This window comes from Ixodes scapularis, unplaced genomic scaffold (assembly GCF_016920785.2).
Source record: "Ixodes scapularis isolate PalLabHiFi unplaced genomic scaffold, ASM1692078v2 PGA_scaffold5__190_contigs__length_132052651, whole genome shotgun sequence".
In the NCBI taxonomy this organism is placed as follows: domain Eukaryota; kingdom Metazoa; phylum Arthropoda; class Arachnida; order Ixodida; family Ixodidae; genus Ixodes; species Ixodes scapularis.
Window position 1 is genome coordinate 64,357,928 of NW_024609880.1, and position 18,632 is coordinate 64,376,559.

The following is an 18,632-nucleotide window of genomic DNA, read 5'->3' on the forward strand; positions in this document are numbered from 1 at the left end:
AAAGGAGGTGACTGCCGACAAAATGGCGGCTCGCGCCGTCAATATTGCTCTTAAAAAAAAAAAAAAAAACATATTTTCCGCGTTTTTTTGGGGTTTTTTTTGACACGCGTGTTTTATTTACACTGTTAAAACAACTTTTTATTTTTTTTTTATTTTTAGGGGTCTTTTAAGGCAGATAGCTGAATTTCTTCGGAACCTAATATTTTCCTAATTATTTCCCAAGAAGTTTGTTTCGGCCACCCGGGGTCGTTTGTTTTTCTTTTTTTTTTCTTCTGGAAGGTGTTAAACTGCCTATATTTTTGTAGTCCGTGACAGTTCAAAAATAGAGTCGATGCTTCACCTCCAGTGCGAGCGTACTACATTTGATAACAAACGTGCACCTAAAGCCGGGAAGAAGGCAACGGCGCGTGTTGAAGGCCGAGCTTCTACCGCCGTCTAAACCTATTTATCCGTTCACTCTTAAAAGGACACTGCAAGATAAAAAAAAAAAAAAAATTAGAGGGCATAGATGGGACACGTATATTAAGAAAAAAAATATTACTAGAAAAACATTTTTTTTGAGCTGTATTTCTGCCGTTAGACGCCATTTAGGCGGGGAAGGTGGAGCTCGCAGCCAGCTAAGCCCTACCCCGTGCTTACAAGGCGCTTACATCTCTCATTGACTGGAGAGATGATTGACGTGTGAAAGGTTTATTTTAAATTTGTATCTCCGTGCCGTAATATTATTGAATCGACTATTCTTTTATGTTTAAGAATCAAAGAATAAAGAAAGAGTCAGTATTGTTTTCAAATGTATTCTGAGATTGCTTTTCCCGCTTTGGTTTGGAACGTTAACAAACATGGCTGCTGGCGCCTGCGGAGTGCTGAGCGAGGTAAACTCGTTCAGCTCGTTAATTTTTATGAGTGCGAGTGGTTTTGAGTTTCCAGAGGTGCTTAGAGGAAGATCTCCTCAACCGACGTAATTTTCAGCAAGCAACTACCGTAACTACGGGCCTTCGGAAGTTCTGTGCGGATGCTTGGTCTCGTTGCTGGACTGTGTTGCAAAAAGCAAGTTTCAAAAGGGTTGCCAAACGCAAGTTTTAAGAGATCACGCGTGATCGCCGGGAAACCGCCAACCGTGTCTCGGTATGTACGAACGGGGTCGCTTGCGAACCTCATCCGCATCCGCAACCGCTTCGCGAATGCAGCTCAACCGCCGGTGTGAATGCGCCACACCTGTGCCGCGCGGTGTAGATACAGATTCCAATGGTGCTCGGGAGCGTTGACCACTGATGGCGGCTTCTTAGCAATGCCACTCCTGAAAAGAGCCTTTCTCCGCTACATGACGTTTTATGCGGCGAAGCGACATTCACAGGGGCACCTGCGGAAGCGTTCTGTTGCTGTGAGAACTGAGTCGTCTCTACCGTCGCGTAACCCTCTCCGAAACCCGCTAAGACATCCAGCCCTCGGATGACGAGTCTTTCAGCACGCATGCGCAGTAGTGGCGCCTTTAAAAAAAAATGGCGGAGATGACAAAAAAAAAAAACAAAAAAAAAACGTTCAAATTAGTTTTTATTGAAACACGTCAAGTTTTAACGAAAGCTTGCACATTGAACTTTCCGGCGAGCTTCCGTTTACAGCCTGCTTTTTAAAGATTAGGCAAAAACGGTGCAGTTAAATTGAAAATAAAATAATATCGGGTACATAAAATTTCAAGTGGAAGGAAGGTCAACTTCAACGATCATCATCTTGACTTAGCGATTTTATCTGATTTTACCGACTTCATGTCGCGGCTTTCTTTTTTAGTTTGGTTATTTACGGCGCATTGGAACGGAGTTCGTATATATAAACATTTTTATGTTAAGTACTAAGGGTCGTAGAGTTAAGATATTAGGCCGGTCTGTTTCAAATTGATTCTTCGCTCCTTTGTCTGTTGCCCTTCGAAGTACATCGATCGATTGTTGGAAAGTGTGAACTATTACGTCGTTGCAACATTCGATATTGTGAGCGTTCGCCCACGTCACGATTCTAAATTTCACGATTCAAGCCAACAGCCGTTTGCAAGTACCCACACTTTGAAAGCTTGTTTGACCACCGTGGATGGAAAACGTTTTGTTTGGGCGCCAGTCTGTAAACCTTGGGTGCGCCTCAGCAATGCTTGACTATCAGACGATCTAACCACACCAGCAGCCAGGTGGCGGCATCCAGAAGCCGTACTTGCAAACGTCTATAGGCCATGTGCAAAATTCTTGTTAACTATCATCATCATGCCATTCGCAGCCGCTATATTTGAGTTTATTTTTTTATAATTTATCATGTGAATTTAACCCTTTTTTATTATATTAAGAGAATGAATGCGTATATTTAATCGGTCGCTCTTTAATTTCCATGCGACGGAGATAAAAAAAAAAGAAGACGGCCGTGAGATTGTGGAAAAGAAACTGTCAGGAACGAGATCGCAAGACCCGTCCCAGAAGCAATGAACTGGGCCATCCATTTAAGTGAACGGTGTTTATCAAAGACGCTTCGTTGAGGGTACGTGCTGGACTGACAGCACGTGAACATATTTTAGGTCTACGACTCCCCGACTGCCAGTCCATATATGTCTCGGGTGCAAATATCGATACAGGTGCACCCCCCCCTGCCCCCAATATGGCTGAAACTTGATAATTGATCGAAAGTACCCCAGATGGCGCTTTTTTTGTACTTGCTCTATTTAAATTCGAAGATCTTTACCCTGACGTGCCATCATTCTGGCACACCAGGATTTAAACTCGTCCGCTTTTATAATCTGCGGGGCAGCCGAGAGTCACTAACGGGCGCAATTTTTCAATCGCAACGTTCCGCATCCGTGACTTCCCCGAGCTTTAGATGCGGTGTCGGGAATCTCAGGGGATATCGTTCTGCTTTGTCACAGACTGAACAAACAATTCTGTGAGACGGAAAAAGCTTTCGCTGCCGTTTCAGATAGAGCTTCTAATAATAAACAACAGGGATCTCAGAAACGTGACTATATTTGCTCATTCTTTCTTTTTTAAATTTTTTAGTGAGTAATTTATGCTGCGAAACGACCGGTGGGGGCCTTTTTGGCTTTGGCAAGCAGTCAATGTGACAAATTGTTTTCTGCGGGCCTCCTACATCAAGTATTTGTATGCAAATAAACTTTAATATTACTGTTAAGATTGCTAAATTAGTGTCGTTCGTCTAAAGCTTATATCTTATTTAGTGGTTTTAGGACAACCAAATGATTCCCATCAGAAGACCTCTCGATTCCACCCTGACCCCCGATGGTTACCGCTTAATTCACCGCGATCGATACCGTTTTTACCAGAACGCCCATCGTTTGTGCGGCGAAGCTCCCACTCGAACACGATTCAATGAGGCGCGCGGATCTGCTGAAAAAGCACACGCGAACAAAGTGTGGAGCGAGTGTGGGCCAGCTTCCATTGTGCCCAGAGGCCGGCATTGTGCGGTGTTTTATTTTGTGCGTCGCGTCGAGCAATGGATCGGGAGCGGTTCGCACCTGGGTGCTCTTTGTCAGGGCCCGGGTCGAAGTCGCACAAAGCCTTCGTCGCACGAATGCGTGACGGTTTCCTTCTTTTTCTTTTATCTAAGCGGCGACGTTGCGGTCGATGTTCGTGGTCGTGGGGCTGGATGGTCAGCAGGGCTTGGGTCAAGTCCTGTTGTGTCTCGCAAAGCGGATGTCAGGACTATGAGCCTTACCGTCTATGTTTGTTTTCTGTTCTTTAACCCATTAACTGTAGTACAGTCAAGTGAGCGAAAATATGTCAATTAATGGATGTCATCCCGTTCTTGCCTAGCGGCGTCAGGTGGAAGGGGAAGGAGGTTAGACACAGTCCTGGAGGCCCACCTTTCAGAAGTAGGAGTTTTGTGCTGACTGTACCCTGCACTCATACATTTTCTACTGGAGATGTTTTCACTTTACTCGTGCTGTTGAAAAGAAGATGAGGAGCAAAGAAAGAGGGAAGGACAATCCAAAAATTTACGATGCACAGACATATTATCTTAGCAAAATTAGCGCAAAGACAAGGGCGTAAGAGCGTAGAGACAGTTTTGTTCTTCCTTCCTTGTTTTTGCGCTGATATTACGAATATTTTAGCCAACCATATGATTTTAGTATCTTCCTAGTTGTTTTTATTGTTGTTCGCCAACGACAACAAATCGTATACATTTTGTGTCATAGTATAAATTTTGTGTCAAAATATCCCCTCCCCCCCCCAAAAAAAAAAACAAAAAAAAAACAGCTTGTGTTTAGTTTTGCCGCACGGCGGAAATTGAACGTGATATTCAGGTTCACAGGATAAAAATACTCCAGAACTCACCTGTAACTCGTTTTCTTTTTTTGTTTTGTTTTCATTAACCTCTTTAGCTCGAAACGGAGTATAGGTGCGAGGTGCACAAGGATACATTAGGGTCTGATAAGGTGTCTCATCAATCGCTGCGACTCTGCTGTGGGTCCATACGGGACTGCTCGATTCTCGGGCTCATGCACCAGCCTGGCTCTCCTCGTACATTCGATGAAATGTATCCAGCGTTTTAGAAAGGGTCCATCGCCTATACGCAAAAGCGGCGTACTTGGCGGGCTGCCTGCGGGTGTCGTGCCCGGAGCGGGCCGACGACGCTGCGACTCGCGTGACTCCACGTTGTGACTCGGCGTTCCGTCGCCGCCACACCGGCGGTCGATTGCGTCACGCTCTGCGGCGACCGCATCGATCCCCGCGGCGCAACACCTCGCGTGTGGCCTCTTGGCGGCACGCGTGTGTGTGTGCACGCGCTCCGCTGACGCGCGCGCCAACTTGACGGGAGGGAGGAGAGAATGCCAAATAAATGGGGAAAGACGCGTGCGCGGGAGTGGCAAAAAATATAAGAGGCGGCGGCTGTGCCTGTTTAGGCAGGTCCCTATATCGGCTTCCCGTATTGACTTTTGGCGGGGTCCGTGACGCTTTCGAGAGCGTGTCGCAGCTCGATCGTCCACGTGGTGGCGTCGCGCTCTAAGTTGTCGTGGACACGTAATACGGGCATCCGCCGCTCGCTGTGGGCTCGTTAGGAGCACTTCGGTCGGATGTTTAATCTCCCTAAGAACCACGGTGTAAGATATCTATAAATGTGGACCTTTTTTTTCTGAATGTTCGTATCTTTGGCGTGGTGTTCGAGCCAGCGCCCGTCACAGTCGGAGCGAACGCACCGAGTAGAAAACGTACGCGCAGGTGTTTCCATGACAACGATATACTTTTAGTTTCTTCTTAGTTGCGCCGTCTAAACTGCAGAGACGCTGTCGGAAGAAGCTACTGCGGCGCGCGCGAACATGGCTTTAGTTGGTAAATCGGGTTGCAGCGCTCTCAATGCTATGTGGATACAGCTATATATATTTCTTACATCGTGCTAAGAACCATGCAATTCCTACCCTCTCCCTTTTTGTTTGCTATTCGAAGAGTGTCCGACATAACAAAAACATATTTTCTCACAAAAAAAAAAAAAAAAAAAAAAAACGTCGAAAAGAGTTGCATTTTAGATTTTTACAAAGGACCCCCGGACTGAGGCACGAGACGGAGGGGGATAGCGACTTCGTATATGTGCTGTCCTCTGCTTGTCGCAGTCTCCGTGTTGTTCGTAATCATGTTCCATTCACACCAGCTCGTTTGCGCTTTTACGTTTTGTTTATGAATCACCTAGATGATTTCTTGCGGCGTTGATGCTTATGCACTAACCCAATCGGAACGGGGGAGGCTAATCTATTAAATCAGTGTTGTAAAACTTGCACGACCGGTTCTATACTTTATTGCACCTTAAGTCCACTGCTTAAGGCCAGACGCAGTCGATGATTCGAACTGATGAGACCAATCAAACCGCCACGAAAGCGCACCATGATGATGTTTGTCATGTTTCTCTACGTCTTTTATCATTGCTGAACCAATCATAAACAAGAAAGGCCCATTCACTTGCGCTTTTAATGCTGCCTGAACGGTCAGATTAGCTCGTAGCGTCGTCTGTGTATGGACTTAAGTTGAAGCGAAGCGTATAATAAAAGTTTGGAAGTTCGGCGTTTTAAGTGAAGAGAACGTCATTGCTCTCTTGCTAACGATTTGTTTGTAAGATGCATTTTTCGAATGTGCAGCTTGTCCCCACAGAGCGGCCGAAGCTCGCGGTTTGGTTAATAGTATGAAAATCCTCTACCTCTCCTGTATCTACTTCACCACTCATCCTGGTCCTTTAAAAAACAAAAAACAAAGTAAGCCCTACGCCGCTACGCTGTTCCGACGCTTCACGCAACGGAATCTTGTCAAAAAGAAGCCCTTGTTCCGCTCGACACTAGAGAGCTTTAGGAAACAGTTTTGCAACTCCGATACGATCGGTCCAAAATTCGGTATCATTAACAAAACACGTGCCGTCAGTCTGATCTGGATCCCATTGCGTCGAGCTAAAAATCGCCATTTTGCTCGCAGAGAAAGCGCGAAGATGATGGCAGTTCGGGTGAATGTTACCGAATGTGTGTATTGTAAGAGCGACGAGCAATATTAGCACCGAAAACAATCGTACCAAATGAAAAACAAAACATAAATGAGAGCCGGAATATTACGTCTGCTAAAAAAACAAAAAAAAATTAAAAAAAAAAACGGGACGGATATTTTACAACAACCTTCTTCCACGACAAAAATACACTTTTTTAGCGCAATATTTACACCGTTATCCGTGCTTTGTAGGTTCTTTCCTTCCTAGGCCACGGGAGGAAAGAATGCTGCCCGTTGCCGAGTGATTCTTTTCAGGCGCATCGCCTCGCAGAATCCCGAGCTCTTCAATAGCGTCGATTTCGGCCAACGCTGGCCGCGGTTTCGGGTTATCCTCCGCCCGTAATGGCGACACGCTTGTTTCGCCACACCGGCATATAGGAATTCCGATTGTAAACTCGGTATTTTTACGCTGTAATCTTAAAGGATGGCCGTACCGAATCACAGATTTCACGGACGAATTGACGAAGCGCGGCGTGATGAAAGACATAGCGTGACTTGGTTCATTCCAAATCAATCAGGCATGAATGCTGACGCTCAGGACGCCTCTAGCAACGAGAGATGAACATCGCGGAGCTGGAGGGTTGGTACGTTTGTTGTCAATTCCTGAACCCGGAACATCAAGAGGTACAGCTGCGACTCCATTGGGTCCCGTTTCACATCCGTGATGAAAACGCACGCGGAGACTTGGAGCCTATTGCCAATAGGTCATCAATATCGCCAGGGAAACCTGGCGGACCGAAGGATTCGAAGGCAATGAATCGACTACCCAGGTAATCAGCATTATGATCAAGGAAAGGATGACCATCGAGGTCATGCCTCATCTGCTGCGGCTGTTTGTGAATAACGCCCTCCTATAAATATACTTTGTTTTAGTTTACGTCCAGACACATCAGACGCAACGAGCTTTTTCAACCAATCAAACTGAGTCAGAAGCGCAAGTCACTGGGCTTTCCTTGTACATGATTGGTTCAGTGATTATAGAAGACCTACAAAAACATGACGACCACCCACTGGTCTCTAGGCTAGATGGCGCATAGCCGCTCTCCGAGCAGGGCGCAAGTGAAGCCACCGGAAGTTCGATGCTTGTCCCGGAAGTCGGGTGTCTGCTGGGCTTCCTAGTGCATTCAGTCGATGTTTTGGGTCGTAAGTTTTAGTGTCTTTGAGTGGGGTTTAATAGTCATACTCCGAATCAAATCCAGAAAATGAGGCATTTGAACTTGGGACATATGCACACTTGATCAACTAGAATCTCAAAATGTTTACATTCAATGGCTTCGCATGATACTTCTCGGGTCTGCATGCACTCTTACTGCGCAACAAGCAGGTTCTCTTGAGGTGACAAGCGAAAACCCAGCACCGTCGACGCTTTTTGAACCAGTGCTCGGAAGGGTCACAAAGCCTGCCAAGCGCTTACTCCCGGAACAAACCGTTTAATTACTTCCAGTGGCTTCATACCTGTTTGCTGAATGCGCCATCCAGCCCCCTATAATAGAGATCAGTGCGCAGACCATCTGTGTGCGTTTTCGACGCTGTAGGATTGGCCCACAGCTCATGGCGGCGATTGTGCCTGAACTTTAGGTAACTAAATGTATATTGTTTCCTCCCCCCTGCACGCGTCCCCGTCTGTCTCCGATACAGGCGTGAGTGATTGCATCGGAGGCGTGTTTCGAGGTAAGTGCCGCGATCCTCGATGCACAAAATGCAACCAGTTTGGGCATGGAAGTAATGCTTGCGTGAGAACGTTCACAAAAAGCGATTGAACCTGTTCTACCGAAAATAAGCAACTTCGAAATGGTCGACGATGAGGCAGCATCTGTGCCTGAGGGCGTCACAGCACCAGAGAAAGATTCAAAGGGCAGCCGCATCGTCGCTGTTCCAGTTTCAGAACAGCGAGACATGGAAGGAGCCCAGCAGCCAAAGGAGAACATTAATTGGCGTACGAGTTCCCCTGGAACATCAACGACGCCAATTGCCACCACAAGAAAAGAAGGCGTCACGCTGATCAGCCAACAATCAGGACGATTCAGTAGACATGGATGTGCTAAATCGGTCACCCAGAGCGCGTCTTTGACGAGTCTTCGGACACAAAGAAACTGGGTCCGTGGCTAGAAGCCACCAAAAAGATAGGCATGATCAGAAACCGATTTTCCTCTGGATCATCGGGGGAAGAAGGAAACTAGATGAGGATATAAGGCTTCCGCCTGGTTTTGAACAGAGTATAGTTAAGGATGCGAGGCAGCGAGCCACACGATTCAATCAATGTGGGAAAAATACAACAACAACAACACAAGCTCTTCATTGGTATTTTCAAATCCACGGGCCTCCGCTCAAGAAAAAACGATGTCCATTGAATCGCTTAATGCCCGACTCCAAATTCGACATCCTGTCCATCCAAGATACAAAATGTGCGAGGATGAGCAAATAGCGCAAGCAGCGCAAGCTGTGAAGCAGTGTTCGAACTAAAGCCTTACAAGTAACGACGCACTGGTAACACGCTAGTTTCTTTACTAACGTACTTACGTACTTGTTAGAATCCCAAATGACTAAGGATTAATATCGTTATTAATTTACGGTATCTTCTATTAAGTTACGTTACCCCTTACTCGTTACTTTTAATTTAAACTCCCGGCATGATTGAAAACAAAATAATTTTGGTTCTGCACACTACGCAATGTGGCAGAAAACCCCAACAAAGCTATGTATAAACGCCGTCACTTCAAGCTCATTCGGAAGACTCTTTTAACGTTCCAACGACCGGGCCCAAAATGCGCCAGATTATCGCTGCGCGGAAGACCGAAGCATCCTTGGTGCAGTCTTTGTAAAGAAGCTGCTAAGATCACCGTCGCCGTACCCTGAAGGAGCAGCCGTCTCGCTGGAAAGAGACATCCGTTCAGAAGGCAACAGTCTTCCGCCGCTCGAAGGATTTTTCCTCAGCGTCCCTAGCTACTCCAGCTGGTGACATCCTTCTCTTCAAAGCAAATAAATTATCGTTGTGTTAAGAGCAGAAAGGATAAACTCTAAGTTTGGCTGCGTTGACGCTGCCACGGATTCAACCAAAACAAGTGTGTCAGCGGTGGCGAGGTGCTGGCGTGTCTTTAATTGGAATTGCGACGTTGGTTTGAGAAGGAATAAAATAACATTCATTTTACCGGATGAACTTTAATTACACGAAGAGGTCTATTTTGCGTCCATTACGTGGCGTGCATCCGGTCGTTCTTTTCAGAGCGGTTTCTTCTTCCCAGGCAGGTACTATGGGCAAGGTTCACAGGCCAGATTCACGAAGAGCTTCTTAGTTTACGACAACTTAGCTAAGAAGCTCGTAAGTTAAGGACATCCTTGGAAGAGGAGAAATCGGTATTTATGAACGCGTTCTTAAGTGAAAGGAGGAAAGCGACGATCTCGTACGGGAAAACGAGACCCTCCGGTGCTGTTGCTATGGCGGCGGCGTCTTCGGCTACACGAACAACCAGCCGGAAAGCTCGGCATAGTTCGGAGCACATGGATTTTTAATAACAAACACAGGCGGTCTTTCCACTACCGCTTGTCTGCGGTTCGTGTCCGTGCAGTGATATGTCGACGCTAACACGATTTAAACGCTTCGTTGACTGCTGCGAACTCGATCGCTACGAAGTCAACCAAACTGTCATCGTTGGTAAAAGGCCTGTGCCAGTCGTTTGCAAAGCGACGTAGATAGAAACAAACCGCCACAGCGTTATTCGCGGCCTCGGAAATGCAGAAGCGAGCCGACGTTAAAAGAAATATGTTTGAACTACGAGAGTGTCAGCAAGAGCCACGGAAATACCTCTTCACACTCAGAACGGACGCGAGCGTTTGATCGAAGTGCTGAATTCGCGCTGTTAGATCGCGTCTTGGTAAGCGCTTCGGGACCAATCTTTTACGATTAAAACTCGATACTGACGTGACACTCGGCAAAGACAGGTTGGACCGTCATCGCGTAGCTCCCATAAACTATTATAGCTCGACAGTGACGTACCGTCATGTCAGAATAAAAATGGCATACTAATAACAAAGTGTAGATACCGTGTTGCGAGGGTAATCCATACGGCGTTTATTTGAGCTCCATATCACGAAACCAAGGGGATAGGATCAATGGGAGTTCCTTTTGGACGACAGCGTTCGTGACCGCTGCCTCGGAAAACAAGGAGATCAAGATGACAAGGGGAAGAGGTTGACCTCTGAAATCGAGTTCAGCGATCAAACTATTCATGCGGGAAGGGTCCACAAGGCTTGCGCGGGCGCGTATTCCATTCAGCAAGCCAGCCGGTCGTGGGCAGACGGTCTTGGCCAAGGACCGTCGGAGCAACGCTGCGGCGGAGCAGGTCGGAGTGCCTGTTAGGCCTACATTCTGCCGAGCTCGCTTGGTCGGTGGGATCGTTGCCTTTGTTGCTCTTCCCGGATGTTTGTGGATTCAGGGTTCATGTTCCTCGTGGTAGGTTTTAAGTGCTTCTTCCTTTTTTTCTTGCTGCTTGAAGTCGGAACGCGCGAGAAGAGCGCGTAGAAAAATAAATGTCCGTTGGTCATGGTCACGATCAAGTAAGTGAGCGACGCTGTCGGCCATGTTGATTTGATCGTAAAACGTGCTTAAGACAGCTTCGGAGATGTAGGAGTCTGTTGTAATCTGCACAAAAGTTACGACAGTTTCGTTTCGAGAATACGAATTTTCTCTCAAATTTGTTGTACGAACTTATTTCGTCGTAAGTTCTCTTTCAGAATCCGGCCTCAGTTCTCCGAATCGCGCTCACGATGCGTCATGTGTTCGAGGAGATGCAGTACACATCCTGCCGAGGCCAGACAAACAAGCTGGCCTAGCTAAACGTGTTGAGGATATACATTACAGTTGTCAGAATCGCGCTCGCTAAGTGTTATGTGTTCGAGGATATACATCACACATCCTGCCGACAGTGAATTATTTTTTTTTATTAACCTGATCAATTCAATGTGAATTTCTTTGTTATTATTTTTGGCGTTATTAAAATATTGAAATGTTATTATTATGTGTTGTTTCGAACTGATCCAGGATCCAGAACCCAGGATCTTGGGTTCAATCCCCACCTCTGCCCGTTTCGATCTGGATGAGCATCGTACCGGCGTGCGGTCGTGTATCACTACTGCGTGATGCACGTTAAATACCCCAGGCTAGCAGCGGTTGTACTGCACTGGCTAAATTGCTCATCTACAGCTAGGAGACTCGTCGCCCGTTAAGGCAGACGAAGTTCTAGGCTGTATAAACATACATACAACCCAATATTTTTTTAACTGATCATTTATATTATTGGTTTCTGGCTTGTGCTGTTTGTGTGAAGTTTCAACGTTTAAATGTGATCTGTACTTCACTCCGCTGCTGTAATGCTCCGGCGCTGCAGAGTACAAATAAATAAATGAATAATCACCCTGAACAAGTGTATTGTTGCCGAAGTTTATAGGCCCGGTTTATTATAAACAGCTGTCATATACTAACGGTGAAACACAAGGTAGCGGCAAAATAACGTAAAAATAACGTCCGTTAGTCTTGGGTTGCCAAAGGCATGGTAGCGCTTTTTTGGACGAGGACAAAAGAAAGAAAGACAAGACAGACACGAGCGCTGACCGCAACTATTTAATCAACATGGAAATGAGGCATATATACACGCTTCGATCCTATCAATCAACCAACCCCAGGCCTAGCCGCCACTTGCATGAACTGCACCTCCTTATCGAAAAGGTCGATAGATGCAACGCTGACACACCCCAGCCCTGCCCTTTTTATTTCGTCCGCTTCGATAATCTCCCTAACAGTTCTATTCTTGTGTCTAGCGAGTACGGAGCATGAGTCAAACAAAGGTTTGCACCCGCAGTCATGGCAATGCATTGAAAGGTGGCCATCCCGATAGTTTTTGATGTTTAGACTATGTTCTCGGAGCCTATCGTTCAGGCATCTCCCAGTCTGACCTACATATTTCTTACCGCATGTTAAGGGAATCTGATATACAACACCCTCAACACAAACGACAAACGGATTTCTGTGCCTAATCACACAACCCAGCGAGGCTTTGCAGAAAGGGTTCGTCAAATGACTCAGCCTGGCTAGCTTCTCTGGCGCAGAAAAGACCACCTTAGTGTTTATGCGGCTTGCTATTTTCTTTAGGTTATGCGCCGTCTTGTGCATATAAGGCACGACTGCAATCCTTTGTTTACTACTGGCCTCTTCTGGACGGGTGTTGCCCTTAGCTCGAAGCCTCTTAAGGATCACCTCGGCTACCGACACCAGTACAGCCTCCGGGTAACCAGCCGCCAACAGACGTTCAGACTGCTCCTGAACACTCAAATGGAGCCGTATTGCGTGAACCGTAAGCTGAAACACACCATGTTCTTTTGGAAGAAAATGTGTTCGTCATGACTTACTTGGCGCTCAGGGAACCGATTAGTTCATAGTGCCGTAAGTGCAAACTTTTTGTGTCCTTTGTAATCCACTCCTGGTCCTTGGCTCAACATACCAGCTATGCATTACGAAAACACGTGACTTAATATTTTTAACCACCTTGTTTATGACAAGCGAAGGGAGTGCTTTCTGGTCTGCTGATGTCATGATTAGCAGTCTTGTACGTAGTTACACTACTCTACTTAAGTTACTGTAGTTTATCTACTTTTCTCAGTAGCTTAGTAACTTTAAATTACATTATTATTTCGGTAGATTACTTTAATTACTTTTTCGAGTAAATTTGACTTAAATTACAAATTACTTTCGAATTTTAGTAGTAGGTTCGCTGGTCAACAAACACTCCTGCACAAAAATAGATAATATGTTGGAAGATTAGCTGATATTTGCAAAGAGGGGGAAGCATGCGGCGTAGGAAAGGGGGGGGGGGTGGTTTGGAGGATCTTAAAGCCTCTAACATTTTCACGAGCCCCCCACTGCAACAACACTGCTATGAGGCGTGGGGAGCGGACAGACACATCGCAAGTGAGGCCCAGTAAACGCGAAGTTAACGCCGAAGACTGTCTTTTTTTATCGAAGCCAAAGAAGACTTGACGTATTTAAAGAAAGGGTTTCTCCCCGCTTCTTCCCAGCATAGGGACTCTCGCCCACTACAGGATCTGATGCTCCCGTAGTTTGTGCTGTATTTGAAGGATCGCGTGCTAGAGGGCAACGCAGAGGTGGCCTTTTTGCGTTGCCTTTCCTCCCACAACTCAGTATATGCATGACTTCCATGATTTCAAGATCATTCGAGGAGCTTAATAAATCCCCCAACGCCTTTGAAAAAAAAAAAAAAAAAACAAGAAGGCAAAACCAAGCTGAATTGGAAAGTTCTTTAAGACAACATGGTACTTAAAGTACTATTTCAAGTAGGATTAGAACACTTGCACTTTACTTTAAGTACATTTTTTTTATCATGTACTTGTACTTTACTTAAGTATTTTTTTTTCATTAATTTCTGAAGAAAGTAGAATTCCCGACTTTATAGAACATTCCCCAAATTTGGAAACGAAAAATGGCGTATCGTTATGTGAAAACGCTCTATCGTCTTTCGAGACGTCATCTGGTCATTTCTCTGAGTGAAGTAATGGCGGCTATAAGACCGAAAAAGACAAGTGCCCTATAAGTATATTGTGTTAAATAGTTCGTCAGCAAGAGTGAAACAACTACACCGTGGCAACTTGACTTTGTCCAATATTTGCCGCCATTTCCGAAATAGATTGATGCTCTTCTGATTACCCCGAGAGCAATGCATACGAGATAAAATAAAGTAAAAAATAGGGTATGAAAGGACATTATGAAAGATTGTGCTAAAGGCATTTGCACATTACTTTAAGAATATGTTGCATTTACAGTACTTTACGTCAAGTACATTGCACCCGGTGTACTTACGATACTTGAAGTATAACCTCGAATTGACTTTGTACTTTACGGTACTTTTTAGATGTACCTTACGCAACACTGTGAACAAGCAAACACTGTCTGCAAAATCAAGCTCAGGCAGTGCTAAACTTTGCGGGCATCTTCTAGCTCCGATTCCCTCAGACCCTGTCTCCGGATGAATATGACACTTCAATACGTTGCTCTCGGCAAAAGGGTTTATTCACTCACTCATTGCCTGGGGGGTTTCGGGATCGGGGAACGGTCATCAGCGAGGGCGGGGGAAATTCCGCTGCCACAGCAGCTTCTCTGAGTCCCAGCGGTGGTAGTCCACACCGCGTCATGGGGACGTCGTCGTCCAGGGTCGCTGTCCAGTCCGTTTGTCGAGTCCGCGACTCGACGTAGTGCCCGCACTCCACGCGCCAGTGTCCAGCGCCGTCCGAGCTCGCCTCCGTGACCGGTCCCTTGTAAGTCGGCAGCCCAAGCCCTCTTCCTTTGTCTCCGTTCCCCTTTTAAGACCTTCCCAAGTCCTTGTCCCGCCGACCGTCCAATCGGGAACCTTGCTGCGAGCCGACCCTCCGACGTCAGCGCTGGGTGATGTGGCGCTCGCCCCGTTTCTGCCGGAGAGCTCGGACGTTCCGCGACATGACGGCGACGGGAAACGGGAAGGTCACGGGGAACGAAGGAGCGCCCGACAGTACGGCGGCGGGGAGCGGCAAGGTCACGGAGAGCGGAGGAGCCAGGGAGAGGGTCCCCACAACTTCAAACTAAAAATGGTACATCCGCAGTACATCAATGACCAGAAAACAAAAAGTACAAAACAATTAATCACGCAGAAACAGAACCAGCTATTAAGGCATTTATGTGTAAACGCAAGCCGCTTTACATTTGGCTTGCAAAATTTCGCTAACGGATCAAAGCTTTTATGTACCTTCTTGTTAAAGACCGACCAACGAAACCATTGTCCGCAAGGTAGGAAAATGCCCCTCGCACCCTCCTCTTTTCACCCTCTCTCGAAAATCACGTGACGGCAGGGGCTTCTTTTCTGTCGGCTTTTTCTGTAGGGATAATCTTCAAAAACCGCGAAATGAGCGGCTAGCTGCGAGCACCACAACGACCTTGAGACGTCCACGTGTCTTCCCTCCTTGACGCGGGGCGCGGGCACGCTGAATCCGCGAGAGAATGAGGAAGCCAGCGCGACCGAACGGTTTTTCCCATGAGCTGCAGGTCCGAGGCCGCTCGGTCGGTGGAGATCGAGGGGTCGTGGTATGCGGGGTTCGTTACAGTAGCCGCTTTCTGGCATTGAACCATTGCCGTGTCTGCAGAAGGATTGGCTTGCGCAATAAAGGGCTCAGGTCATCTGTTATGTTTAGTTGTACGATCTAAATTCTTCCCTCTTTTGTTTGTTCCTTCTTTGCTGGCATCTGTGGCAGCGGCCCCCTTACACCTGCACCGCTGCCGAACGGCACGCGCCAAGAGCGCGCGCTGTGCTGCGCGCGCTCTGTCTGTCTGTCTGTTGGTTTGTTCGTTTCTTTTCTTCTCTTCTCTCTCTCTCTTTCTGCTCGAGAACTAAAACAGTTTTGCAATGTGACTCCGACTTGGCTGGTCGCTTTCTAGGCTGCCTCCACAGTTTTGGCGACGAGGGTGCTGAACCTGGGCACTCTCACTCCCAGAGGAAACGTGCGTCGTTCGGCATAAACTCACATCGGCAGGGGTACCTGGCGTCGCGACGACTCCTGCTTCCGACGAATTCCGGGCTCACCAGAGAACCTCGGTTGCTGGTTGTCAATGGCCGTGCGTTCGTTTCGAACGTCCTCCTCGATTCCTGAGCCGACATCTTAGCCGCAAGCATGGCTGACTGTGACCGGCCACCACCAAACTTCCTGGACAAGGCCGGTACGCCACCGATACCGTGGAAATCGTGGCTACGAATGTTCGAGCGATACATATTGGCTACAGGTGCTCATGAGTTTTCCGCTGAACGACGCCAAGCAAAGCTGCTCAACTGCCTGGGAGTCGAAGGCCAGCGCATCTATGACTCTCGACCAGCTCCCGTTGGACCGGCGCCAGCATGCAGCGTCACCGGCGGGAGACGGTCAGCAAGCCCGGCAAGCGTCTCGCGACGTGTATAGAGAGACCCTCACGGTCCTCGAGGCTGAATTTTCGCAGCCGGTCAACGAGACCCTGCAACAACTCCGGTTTCACATGAGAAAACAGCAAGAAGGAGAATCTCTGCGCGACTTTCTCTCAGCACTCCGAGCATTGGCCGTGCCGGCGAACTTCGGTGCCGACACCGAGGCCGTCATCTGCCGACAGTTCATGGTGGGTGCTGCTTCCGCAGAGATTCAAGAACGCCTGGTACTTGACGCCGCGCTGCCGTTCAGCGTGGCCTTACAGACTGTCCTTAATTTGGAACGCTCACGCCGGGAAGTTCGAGAATGGGCATCGGCAACTGCGCCAGCTGCGCCGTCGACGGCGTCGGAGGAGCACGTGACCTGTCACGTCAGAGGGCGCGCAACGAGTCAACCTCAGCCGATGATGTCATCTTTGCACGAGCCGTGGCGCTCGCGCCGTGAGTCACCTGTGCGATCTTCGGCGGGGCGTTCTTCAGCTGCTTCAGCCCGGTCAGTGAACGCACGCGCTTCGCGCTCGCCTAGCCAGCAGAGCTGCGTAACCTGCGGCCGTAGCGGCTATGGTGGTTTCGACCGTGGCGGTCGTCAACAGAGCCCTGGACGATCGGCGTTTCGGCGTTCGGTGCATTTCGAATCACCGCGGCGGCAACCATCTCCAAGGCGGAACTACGGCTACGGAAAAACATGTCCCAACTGCGGTTACGGTCAGGAACACTGCAGGGGCTATGACGTCTGCCCAGCGAGAGGTCAGCACTGCGACAACTGCGGTCGTCGGGGACATTTTTCACGCGCTTGTAGGAGTGTTCGCCGATCCCTGCTGCGCCGCCCGCGTGATCAAGTTGAGCAGATCGTCGACGACTACTACGATGACGACGACGAGCAGTGGGAGGTGTCCCACATTTCCGGACCTTCTCAAAGCAAGCTGTACTTAAACATCCAGGTATTTGACTCGACGCTGCAGTTTCTTCTTGACACGGGGTCAGCCGTCTCCATCGTGGATAGTGCCATGTTCGTCCGGTATTTCGCGAGCAAGGCGACAGTTGTACCACCACCTGTGAAGCTCCTGAACTTTTCTCAGCAACCCATCACCATTCTGGGAGCATTCGAGGCACCGGTAATGTTCAGGGAGCGTGCGGCAACAGTACTTTTTTACATTGCTGACCGTGGTACCTCTTTACTCGGCATGGACGCTGTTGTAGCCCTCGACATCCAGATAAGTGGCGCCACTCGGTCGTGCTTCTATACTGATACAGAGGGTTCTGGCGACCCGCCGAGAGAGGAGGACGAGAGGTTGACACCGGCCCCACAGGACGAAGCGTCAAGTGAATTGAGAAATGAGTGGTCGGCAAGGGTGCAAAATCAGCTGGCCTCAGCATCGTCTCCACCACAGGCTGCAGCTTCAGTGGTGCCTGAACCAGCAAAGCCAAACCTGCCGCCTTCCATGGGCAACTTCGAGCACCTCTTCAGTCCGGGTCTTGGCCGTGTCAAGGACGTTGTCCACAAGGTAAACATTCGACCTTCTGTCATTCCCGTCCGTCATCGAATGAGACGTATTCCTCTAGCAGCGCGTCAGTCAGTATCAGAAGAAATCAGACGCTTGGAAGCGGCTGGGGTCATCGAGCGGATTAATTCCTCCGAATGGGTATCACCAATTGTGGTGGTGCAGAAGAAAGACGGCTCAATTCGAATGTGTGTGGACCTGCGGGAAGCCAACAAAGCTGTCGTTATTGATAGCTTTCCTCTTCCGCACATAGAAGAACTTCTGCATGCTTTACATGGTGCCAAACATTTTTCCAAGCTTGACTTAGCGGCTGCTTACCACCAAGTGCCGCTACATAAAGATAGCCGGGACCTAACCGCATTTATTACACACGAAGGTCTCTTCCGGTTCAAGAGAGTATGTTTCGGACTGGCATCGGCGCCAGCAGCTTTCCAGCAGATGATGTCGGAAATGCTTCACGACTGCGAAGGTGTGTTGGTCTACCTTGACGACGTTGTTGTTTTTGGCAGGACCAAGGAGGAGCACACACACCGTCTGCGTGAAGTGCTGCGCTGTATCTCGGATGCTGGACTGAAACTCAACAACAAGTGCCTATTCGATGTGCCAGAATTTTCGTTTTTGGGTCATAAAGTCAG

General features: G+C 48.0%; 1 pseudogene; it reads left to right on the plus strand.

Annotated features, from left to right (window-relative positions):
• Nucleotides 1-16,187: 16,187 nt before the first annotated feature.
• LOC120850428 overlaps nt 16,188-18,632 on the plus strand; it is a 52,109-nt pseudogene continuing 49,664 nt past the window's right edge.